Source organism: Macaca nemestrina, chromosome 1 (genome assembly GCF_043159975.1).
Source record: "Macaca nemestrina isolate mMacNem1 chromosome 1, mMacNem.hap1, whole genome shotgun sequence".
Classification (NCBI taxonomy): Eukaryota; Metazoa; Chordata; class Mammalia; order Primates; family Cercopithecidae; genus Macaca; species Macaca nemestrina.
Window position 1 is genome coordinate 139,510 of NC_092125.1, and position 8,618 is coordinate 148,127.

General features: G+C 42.9%; 1 long non-coding RNA gene across 1 annotated transcript; it reads right to left on the reverse strand.

Moving 5' to 3' along the window:
• Nucleotides 1–1,241: 1,241 nt before the first annotated feature.
• LOC112423413 (uncharacterized) lies at nt 1,242–8,610 on the reverse strand. Its single transcript, XR_011609851.1, has 2 exons — nt 8,141–8,610; nt 1,242–1,955 (listed from the first exon to the last, which is right to left on the reverse strand). It is a non-coding gene; the product is annotated as an uncharacterized lncRNA (long non-coding RNA).
• Between the last annotated feature and the right edge of the window lie 8 nt (nt 8,611–8,618).

The window sequence follows — 8,618 nt, forward strand, 5'->3', positions numbered from 1 at the left end:
TGTTCATCCAGAAATTGTAAAAGTATTTATTGTCTTTGCAAGCCACAAGACACATAAGACACTTTCTCTGTTATTTACATCCTTTACCATGTACTTTAAGATAGAGTCTTGCTCTGTCACGCAGGCTGGAGTGCAGTGGCATGATGTCGGCTCACTGAAACTGCTTCCCGGGTTCAAGTGATTCTTGTGTGTCAGCCTCCCAAATAGCTGGGACTACAGGCACGCACCAACATGCCCAGCTAATTTTTGTAATTTTAGTAGACATGGGGTTTCACCATGCTGCCCAGGCTGGTCTTGAACTCCTGGCCTCAAGTGATCTGCTGTCTTCGGCCTCCAAAAGTGCTAGGATTACAAGCAAGAGCCACCATGCCTGGCCACCGTGTACTTTAGAATAATGTGCGTACTTTATTTTTCCTACTAAATTATAAGCTTCTGGGCAGAGTCAGTCAGAGGCTGGGTGCACATTTCTGAACACCTGGTATGTGCAAAGAAATGGGCTAAGTATTGGAGACGAAATGGAGACTTGAGTCCTTTGAGGACATGCTGAGGGAGGGCAGACCCCACCACAGACCTTGCCATCCCATCATGTGCAAAGTACCAAGTGGTGTAAAGGCACAAGAGGAAGAATAGGGTAATTCTGCAGTAGGTCATCAGTAAACTTCATTGGCTCAGCACGTAGCCAGGATTTTGTATAGGGGTCTGTGGATGGAGGTGACAATGATTTTCACCTCCCAACACACACCCCCACTGGGAGATTTCTGCAATATAAGTGATGGGACTGGGTCAGGCAGAGGGATTAGATGAACAGGAAAGGAGTGAGCATGCACTCAATCCAGACTGAGAGAGTGAGTTGGGGGCAACTGAAAGGCAAGTAAGTAGGGCTAAGGTATACACCACTATTTCAAATCCCTGTCTGAAGTGTGAGCCCAGTGGATATTCACAATGCCAAAAATCAGATGCTGAAGCCTTACCATGTTGTTAGTGGTATAAGGACTGAGAAGACTGTTTCAGTTTCATTCATCTTGTTCCTATATTGCTAAATACAATGTTTTCCATTCTTCAAACATTCTAATTTCAGTTACAATAAAAATATTGGCTTCTAGAGGACGGTAGCTCCCAGTTCTTCCCCGAATAACTCCACAGATGTCAACTGACACAGTTTTCAAATAGAGGAAAGAACCAAGCACAGAAAAGTGAAATCTAACAATTTAGAATAATAAGAACCGGAAAGACTGTACTGATTAAATCCTGAAATGAAGGTTTTATTTGGTGTTTAAGGAATAAGGGTTTGTATTAATTTCAAGTTGCAAATATATTGTAAAGCCATATCAAAATGGATTTCAGGAAACAAGAAGATAAGTGAAAACATAAATTGAATCAATAACACACATATTAATCTTAGTGGGTTGACACAGAGGATTTAATGTCTTTTAAATTAAACAGTAACCTTAATAGAAAACTATTGGAGTTTGTGCTGCTTACAGTCTGTGGTCAACTTCAAGGACTCAAACACTGATTCCATCGGAGAGATTGCTACTTTACTTATTTTTACATTTGTACAGGTAAACTAATGGTGAAGAGCTACAGTAAACTAGATAAAATTGAAATAGCACAAAAGTAGAATATTTGTTGAGAGGACATTTGAAGATCAACTTCCTTTAAAATACAAATTGCTGGCCGGGCTCGGTGGCTCAAGCCTGTAATCCCAGCACTTTGGGAGGCTGAGACGGGCGGATCACGAGGTCAGGAGATCGAGACCATCCTGGCTAACCCGGTGAAACCCCGTCTCTACTAAAAATACAAAAAACTAGCCGGGCGAGGTGGCGGGCGCCTGTAGTCCCAGCTACTCGGGAGGCTGAGGCAGGAGAATGGCGTAAAAACCCAGGAGGCGGAGCTTGCAGTGAGCTGAGATCCGGCCACTGCACTCCAGCACGGGTGACACAGCGAGACTCCATCTAAAAAAAAAAAAAAAAAAAAAAAAAATTGCTTCCTAGTCCTTAATGACATTTTTTTTTGAGTTATGTTCTATTAAAATTATGTTCAAAAGTCATATCTAGACTCAGTGGTTCACAAAATAAAATACAGAAAATAAGCTTAAAATCACAAAGCAGAACTCTCAGGGGAAAAATCAGTTTCAAAGTAAAATGCAAGGTAGGATAAAATCAGTTTTTATAATTCAAACCACTTTAAAAGGTTAAGAACAGTAGTATAGGGGCTGGGCACCATGGCTCATGCCTGTAATCCTAGCACTTTGGGAGGCTGGGGCGGGCAGATCACAAGGTCAGGAGATCGAGACCATCCTGGGTAACACGGTGAAACCCTGTCTCTACTAAAAAACAGAAAAAATTAGCCAGGCATGGTGGTGGGTGCCTGTAGTCCCAGCTACTTGGGAGGCTGAGGCAGGTGAATGGTGTGAACCTGGGAGGTGGAGCTTGCAGTGAGCCTAGATAGCACCACTGCACTCCAGCCTGGGCGACAGAGCGAGACTCCATCTCAAAAATAAATAAATAAATAAATAAAATAAAATAAATAAAAAAGAACAGTAGTATAAATAATAATGGTATCACATGCAAACCTGTCGGATCTTTAGAAAGAATTTTGATTTTGGTTATTTTCACAAATTAGAGCATTTAAAATGTAAGTAGATACATTTAAACGGAACATATGTGTCGCTATAAGTTATTTTTAAAAATCTTAAATACTTTTGTCTGTATTTAAAGACTGGTTCCACCACTTAGCAGCAGTATGACCTTGGATAAGTTATTTAATCTCCTTGTCTGTCAATTTCCTCAATGTAAAATGAAGGTACAATTTGCTGTAGTTGGTTTTTGTGAGGATCAAATGAATAAACCAGAACAGTGCCTGGTGCAAGGCATACACTGCCTAAGTGTGTGCTGTTTTTATTATGACATGTAATGAGCAACTCGGGGAAGTAATTTACCTCTGGAAAACTCAGCAGATTTAACAAGGGTAAAAATAAAGATTTTTATTCATATAGGTTCAGGGCAAGCATGGGAGCTCACGTCTGTAATTCTAATGGTTTGGGAGGTTGAGGCAGGAGGACTATTTGAGCCCAGAAGTTCACAACCAGCCTGAGCAAAATAGCAAGACCCAATCTTTACAAAAACAAAAATCAAAACATTATCCAGGCATGGTGGTGGAGGCCTGTAGTCTTCGCTACTTGGGAGGCTGAGGCAAAAGGATTGCTTGAGCCCCGGAGTTGGAGGCTGCAGTGGGCTATTATCAGGCCACTGCACTCCAACTTGGGTGACCGAACAAGACCCTGTCTTTAAAAAGTTAAATAAACAAATAAGTGTAATACAGGCTGTCCCTTTCATTAACATTTATTAGTAGATTTTACATTATATATTTCTGGGAGCAAGTTTTCAACTGGAATTTTTTTTTTTTTTTTTTTGAGACGGAGTCTCGCTCTGTCGCCCAGGCTGGGGTGCAGTGGCTTGATCTCTGCTCACTGCAAGCTCCGCCTCCCAGGTTCACACCATTCTCCTGCCTCAGCCTCTGGAGCAGCTAGGACTACAGGCGCCTGCCACCACGCCTGGCTAATTTTTTGTATTTTTTAGTAGAGACGGGGTTTCACCGTGTTAGCCGGGATGGTCTCGATCTCCTGACCTTGTGATCCACCCGTCTCGGCCTCCCAAAGTGCTGGGATTACAGGCGTAAGCCACCGCGCCTGGCCTTCAACTGGATTTTTAAAAAAGTTTTAGGGAGGTATAATTGATACACAAATTACACACTGAAATGTACAGTTTGAAAAGTTCTGACATATATATATATATCCTCAAGAAAGCCTCACTACAATCAAGATGGAGAACATATCCACTACCCACAAGTTGCTTCATGCCACTTTGTAATCTCTACCACCTCCCCACCATGCAACCACTGATCTGCTTTCTATTACTATATATTTGTCGACTCCAATATGTTTAATCAGCAATTAATGGTGGTATTTATTAAATATATAACTGACAGTAGGAAAAAAGTTAAGAACTATAAAAAGATAGCTTATATTGGTAGGCAAAAAAACCTAAAAAAGGTAATTTTTAATGATGGAGGCAATTTAGGGTACTTATGTGAGAAAATTAGAAATAAAAGTTGCAAGTAAAAATTTATGAAAAAATTTAACTAAGAAGTAAAGTTGATTTGTGATATTACATTGTAACTGACGGTGTTGCTAACATCTTCATATGGCTTTCATATTTTTACATTTCACTCACTAAGTCAGGCTACAGGGGTGGATTGCTTGTTTATTAATGCCAGGAACTAGGAGGGATCCTTGTGACAGGATCCATATGTGGCTATTTAAACCTGGAAAAGAGCTACACATGACTAGTAGCTACCATGTTGGACAGTGCAACTATAGTAACTTCCATCATTGCTTAAGTGCGACCTTAAGCGCTGATTTGGAAGACTTCGGAGGTTGTGACCTATGACGGAAATGAGGAGAGTCTAAGCTGAAGCTACAGCAATGAGATGAACAGAAGGCATCTCTCTGAGATACTCAGTGTGATGAAAAGCAATGTGGGGGGTGCCTTCTAGGTTTTTCCCTAGGGTAAAGAGATGGACTGTAGAACCATTTACCAACATTAAATGTCAGAAGAGCAGGATCTGGGAAAGGGGATGAAATCAGATTTGGATCCACGACAGGGAGGCAACTCTGGGACAGGCCAGCTGTATCTCAAAGGCTGACGGATCTCAGAATGTGATCTGTGGAAAGTCTGTGGAGAAAGAGCTCCAAGGAAGGAACAGTAGCCATGGGTAAGGACTACAGCCATGCACTAGGGTAAGGGCACTCAGGGAAAGTAGGCAGCATGAGATGGTCAGAGGCTAACATCAGGGCCTGGGGCACAGTAACATTTAGGACAGGGTTTTCAAACTGTGAATAGGTAATGAAATCAACAAAAGAGATCTCCACCAGCATTTAAAAATAGTATAAAAATATTAATGTGCTTTACATATAATTTGGGTAAAGATCTTTTCTTGTACCTTTTTAATGAATATATTTACACACACATATATGTATACTGGGTTGCAAGGTAAAACATGTATCTGGGTTGTCTTCCAATTAGTTTGAATCTCATCAGTTTATAAAATGAGCACCATCGGCTGGGCGTGGTGGCTCACACTGGTAATCCCAGCACTTTAGGAGGCCGAGGTAGGTGGATTACTTGAGGTCAGGAGTTGGAGACCAGCCTCACCAACATGGTGAAACCCTGTCTCTACTAAAAAAACAAAAAAATTAGCCGGGCGTGGTGGCATGTGCCTGTAGTTTCAGCTGCTCAGGAGGCTAAGGCAGGAGGATCACTTGAACCTGGGAGGCAGAGGTTGCAGTGAACCGAGATCGCTCCATTGCACTCCATCCTGGCGACAGAGTGAGACTCCATCTCAAACAAATAAGTAAATAAATAAATAAAATAAAATAAAATAAAATGAGCACCATAGACTATCAGCTACATGGGAACTGAGATAGTGTCCTTTTTCTCAACACTGCCTGAAATTCTGGCACATAATAGGCACTCAGTAAAGACATATTGCATAAGGGAATGAATCAACAAGCCAGAGAAGAGGAAACCCAGTATAAGGGTGACTCGGAAGTTAAATAAGAGCATGGATCACCTTATCTTTGTAATTCCTATGAATTGGCAGCATCCAGAGCCAGACTGTAGAGGTGAATGGGAAGGGAGAGGAAGTGGAGAAAAGACAAATGAGAGTGGAGACTGAGAGGCTGTTTTGTATTGAAGATGTGAAAGTTCAGTATGTGTTCTGAAGAAATTATATAGAAAAGGCAGGTTCTACAAACGTGCTGCCCAGGAAAGGAGCCACTAGCTACACATAGCTATTTAAATTAAAATAAAAAATACAATTTCTTAATCACACTAGCTCCATTTCAAGTTCTAAATGGCCACATGTATCTAGAGACTACCATACTGTGCAGAGCTGATTAACATTTCCTTCTTTGCCGAAAGGTCTTTCGGACAGTGCAGCTCTAGACAAAAGTTTTAATTCATCATGTTTGTGGCTGGCTTCAATAAACAAGTTTAGGTTAAATCAATGCACAGCATCGCCCAATCTCTTCCTACCTAAAACATTATCCAAACCCAGCAGAAAAACTCTTGTGGGATTATATTACAATCTATACATGATAGATTCACATCTGGTCTCAGTGGGTGAGAGTCAACCTTGGAAGAGACCAGTGGAGACTTTAAAGGGGATGCTAAAGCTCAGGACGTGATCTAGAGGTCTGGGCATTCTATGTATTCATAATGTTTTCCCACCAAAGATCTGTAACAAGTGGCAGCAGTTTGTGATTGCTAAGCATTACACAGAGAAAAGGAGCTATGCGATGGGGTATAAGAATGACAGGTACTGGAACAGTGCTGAATAACAAAGGTTGGAGAATTCAGGCTGGGGTAAACAGAACATCTTGGGTAAAATGAGGTTATTACAGTGAAATTCTAGTTCTACAAAATTAAAGTGACTGGTAGAGAACAAATAAATCATGTTTATCACCTTATATTTAATTTTTATGGTTTCTGTATGGCACTTTAATAACAAAAAGGACTGTAGTAGAAGGCGTTATTATCCATCAAAGCTGTCCACTTAGACAATGTTACTCAAGGTCCTGCTGACTTACTGAAATTAGAAAAATCACTTTTGTAATTTTAAAAACAAAACCTCCAATTTAATGGAAAATCTGTTTTCAATCACCTCTTTTAAAGGAATATATTTTGCTCTGCTCAATTAAAAAAATCGTTATTCATGGGATGAAGGGGTAGAAGAAATGGACTGAGAACTGTAGAACTCTTGGCACATGACTCCATCCAAACCTCTGAGTTACTAAGAGACAAACTTTAGCGTGCCTTCTAGCAGTGTAAGATCACGTCCCTAGGATAACCCCAGCTCCCCCATGAAAATGCCTGCCTGAGAAAGCTCAATGCTAAGACAGGAGAATTTACTGTTTGTTCTAGCCAACACCCGATGATAGGCTCCTGATCTCCCTTTCTCAGGGCGTTTATTAAGGGCTTACAATTATGAATCCTTCTTTCTTCTCTTTAAGGTGTTTTATGTGTCTGCTACAACTCAAGAGGTCCTTTTAAAGGACCTGAGAGCCATTCCTCTGAAATGGATCGTCAAGAAGGGCAGAGCCTCTACCTCCCAATATCAGTGCAACAATAGCACTGTAGGCTGGGCGTGGTGGCTCTCGCCTGTAATCCTAGCACTTTGGGATGCCTAGGCGGGTGGATCACCTGAGGTCAGGAGTTTGAGACCAGCCTGGCTAACGCGGGGAAACCCCGTCTCTACTAAAAATAGAAAACTTAGCCAGAGGTGTTGCCATGCACTTGTAATCCCAGCTACTCGGGATACTGAGGCAGGAGAATCTCTTGTTCTTGTGGGGGTGGGGGTTGCAGTGAGCCAAGATCGCGACATCGCACTCCAGCCCGGACAACAAGAGTGAAACTCCGTCTCAAAATAAATAAATAAATAAGAATAGCATTCTAACTTCTACAGCTGCTAGCCAGCAGACACATCTGGCCTAATCGCATCTATGCCAATCAACTCTGTAACTTTTCACTTCTCTGACACTGTTGAGCCCTGATCACCTTCCTTCCTTCATTCTCCCTTTGACATGCCCAATCACTTCTGTAGAAATCGGAACAGAGGTCAGTTCTTTCCCTTTCTGTAAGTGGTTACTGAATAAAGTCTTTTTCACTGCTTCAGTGTCTAGCTGGGTTATCTTTGCCAGGATCCAAAAAGAAGGGGAACTCAGCCCATTTGCCTTTTCCATCTGCAGGGCAAACTTTGAGTTGACTCCGAGGAAGTTACGCCTTTTGTAAAAACAAAGCATGCCACGCTGAAGCCCTTCCCCTTAGGCCTAGGCCCTCGCCTCACCAAGCGACAGGTAGAGGTGACAACCGGGTCGCTCGTTCATGGACCCAGGTAACGACACACAATGCCATGGAACAAACTCCTGCTCATCGAGGGCATCTGACCCTGGGTGCACGAGTGAATTAACTGAGTTAATGTTGACTACGTTCCTGATTAGTATTCACGGAGTAATTGGTGACCACACCAAAATGTCGTTCAAGTGCGAGGTCCAGAGGCCTCGAGGGCTGGGATTTACCCATCGGAGCCGTCCGCTCACACGCCGTTAGTAAGGGTTCCGCCGCCTTCACTGGAGGGAGGAAAGTCACTTTTGGAAATCGACTTTGCCTTCGCCGGCGAAGTCCGCCAGGGTCCGGACTGGAGTCGCCCCAGGAGCCGCTACCGGAACTTGACCAGCTCCCTTTCGGCGTCGCGCCCGCCTTCCCGGACCAGGCCGGAAGTGGCTTCCGGACAGCCGCCGCCGCAGCTCCGTAAAGCAAGATGGCACTTCTCTCTGAGGCTATTATCTCCATTTTATAGCTAGTATTGCTTTTCTCACCAGTTACTCTCGACTTCCATCCCGCGCCTGAATTTTCGTCAGCGCCACATTCATGTGTTTCTTTCATTCAGCCTTGGTAGAGGATGGTCTGGAGGCAACCTAGGACCAGCCCGAGCAGCGTGGGGCGCCATTTTGTACGGAAACCGAAGGCAGGGCGGGGGCGTGTGAGGCCTCCCAA